General features: G+C 68.5%; 1 long non-coding RNA gene across 1 annotated transcript in view; it reads right to left on the minus strand.

Moving 5' to 3' along the window:
- LOC111824073 overlaps positions 1-2,933 on the minus strand; it is a 28,113-nt gene that overhangs the window by 23,766 nt on the left and 1,414 nt on the right. The gene's annotated exons all lie outside the window — the stretch shown is intronic.

A 2,933-nucleotide genomic window follows, 5' to 3' on the forward strand; every position in this document is an offset into this window, starting at 1 on the left:
GGAGAGGAAAAAAAATATCCATTTTGTCGAGTCTGCCATCAGCAGAACTAGGTGACTAGGATCCGTCGCCGTCGCCCGCGCGGCCACGACGTTGAGAGGGCCCGGTCCCCCTCTCCCGCGAGGAGGACGGCGTGCCTTCCCCTTATCCGGACAGGCTTCCCCGGGGCTCCCCCTCCAGCGCACCGCCGACAGCGGCGGCCCGGCGGGGGGCTCGCGGGGAGCGGGAAACGACACCACCAGCTCGGCCTCGGGCACCTGCAGGACATCCCGGAGCGCTCCAGGGGCACCCGCCGAGGGCCAAGGCAAAACAGCGACCGCACGCCCAACGGGGAGGCGCGTGCGGCGCGACGACGGGACGCCCCCTCCCCGCCGCGGGGAGGGGCGCCCGCGACAACGCAAGCCGGGAAAGGCGAGCGGAGGGTGTCCGCTGCGTCAGAGAGACCACGGGCGTGACACCGAGGTCGGGCCGGGTTCCGCACCCCTTCCCTTCCACGCTCCGCCGTCGGACGGGGAGGAGAGGAGAGGGGCCCGCGGGCAGAGCGAGAAGAGCGGTCCCATTCGCCAAGGAATGTCCGTCCCTCGGCTGGCGCGGCTTAGGCCCGGCCCGGGAGAGCGCGACGTCACCACATCGATCGAACGGCAACAAGAACGGGTCGAGAAGAAGGGAAACGTGGCGGGGACAACCGTCCGGAACACGAGCCTGCGCTTCAGCCTCGCCACGTAAAGCCCTCCGTTCTCTTCTCACGCGGAGGGGGAGAGCACGGTCCGCGGGGACGGGGCCCGAGACGTACAGCAGCCGGCGCGCGCAGGCCCAAGGCGTACGGCTTTCGCTCGTGCGGCCGGGACGGGGGGGAGTCAGGCTCCGGGTCGCGGCCGAGAAGCTCCCGGGGACACCCCCCGTCGTCCAATCACCCGAGGACAGCGTGTCCACAGTCATCTCGTGGTACAAAATGCCAACTTTAGGCATAACATGGACGGTGCCCGGGGACGGGGGCCTCTGTCTACAGATCACGCCGGACGCCCGGAAGCGAGTCGCGGCCACCGGAGACCCCACGGGACCCCATCGCCACCAAAGAAGGGCGGGGCTATCTGGTCGACCCCCCACAAAGCCCGTAAAGAGCGTGCCACGGACAGGCGGCAGCAAGAGGGAGAGGGCCGGGCCGTCCACGGCCTCCCTCACCACTTCGCACGCGCGGGCAACGGCCCGGTCAAACGTGCTTCCGAATCGGGACTTTGAAAAAATTCCGCGGGGCGCCTAGAACCACCGTGTCGGTGGAAGGCCGGCCACGGCGTCGGCGCAAGCCCGCTCGCGGAAAAACGAACAAACGTACCTGACGACCGGGACCACGCGTGCGCTCGTACCGACCCGCCTCGCCCTCCGCCGTCCTCCACGCACCGCCCGTGCCGGCCCCCACCTACGGAGCTCCGCGACTCGGGTAACGGCCACAAAGTCGAGCCCGGTGACCGCGGCACACTCGGGCACACGCCCGCCCGCGAAGCCCGGGCGACCCCTGAACGCGCGCACGCTCCCGCCTCAGGATCGGGACTTGGAAAAATTTCGCGGAAGGCGCCTCTGACGGACGGACGGACGGACTAACGAACCCGCAGGAGCGGACGCGGACACACGGCACGGGTCGGCCGGCACCTCGCGCAGGCACGCGCCCGCGCCGAAATCAATAGAAGCGGGAGGTGGGGGGGGGCGCCCTCGGGCAGGACGGCGTCCCGGCGCAAGCCACCCTCTCCGGCTACGCCCGCGGCGGCGGCCCCGGTCGGTCCCCGCGGAGGGGCGACAGCGAGTGCCGGGCCACACGTCCCGGCGGCGGCGGGCACTCACTCCTTCAATGGCCCCGCCGCAGGTCCAATCTCCGGAGAACCCGACAGGCACCGACGGAGCGGCGCGAGCCGACCTCTGCGGCTACGCCCGCGGCGGCGAAGGCGGCGGCGGCGGCGGCCCCGGTCGGTCCCCGCGGAGGGGTAACAGAGTGCTGGTCGACCCGTCCTAGCGGCCCACCTCCCCAAAGGCGGCAGCCGCTCACTCCTTCAGCATTGCTGCAGGTCCAATCTCCGGAGAACCGGCCGGGTACCGACGGACCAGCGCCGCCGGCAAGATCCCGACAGCGCCGCCGGCACCCTGGAAGTTGGCCTCGGGCACTGCAGCCGCTTCCCCTCCCTAGATGCTCCGCAAGGAAGAAACGATATAAAAGCGGCCGCCAGGTGGCTCCCGACAAGCGGCGCGAACCTCAGCGGGACGGATCCGGATCTCGGGCCGGCAAGGGCGTCCCGCCGCCCGCCCGGAGGGCCGATCGCGTCCCCGACCCCCACCCCCAACCCCCTCCGGGACGGCACGGCGCCACCGAACGCGGGGGCGGAGGGGGGGGGGTGCCTAGGATAATCTTTTTCGGAGGATGGCCGGAACAAACACGGGGGCGGGCCGAGCGGGCCATTCGAAAGTGAAAGACTTCCTCGGAGTCGCACACCACCACCACCCACCCACCCCCCCCACCCCACCCCCCCACACACACACACCCCGCAGGCCCAAGACGTCCCGGCGCCTGCCTCCCTCTCTCCCTCTCTCCCTCTCTCCCTCTCTCCCTCTCTCCCTCTCTCCCTCTCTCCCTCTCTCCCTTCCCGGGAGACATAAAAAAAATATTTTATTAAATATTTTATTGGTTTTACAGAGAGGAAGGGAGAGGGATAGAAACATCCACGAGAGAAACATCGAGCAGCTAGCTGCCTCCTGCACACCTCCTACTGGGGATGTGCCCGAGACCAAGGTAAATGCCCTTGACCGGAATCGAACCTGGGACACACACACACACACACACACACACACACACACACCCCTTTCCTCCCTGCCCGTCGCGGTGGATAGATAGCGCGTAAAAAAGACGCTTTATATTTTGTCTGTTTCTCTCAGGATACCCCTCGTTGGG

This window comes from Myotis lucifugus, unplaced genomic scaffold (genome assembly GCF_000147115.1).
Source record: "Myotis lucifugus unplaced genomic scaffold, Myoluc2.0 scaffold_877, whole genome shotgun sequence".
Lineage (NCBI taxonomy): Eukaryota > Metazoa > Chordata > Mammalia > Chiroptera > Vespertilionidae > Myotis > Myotis lucifugus.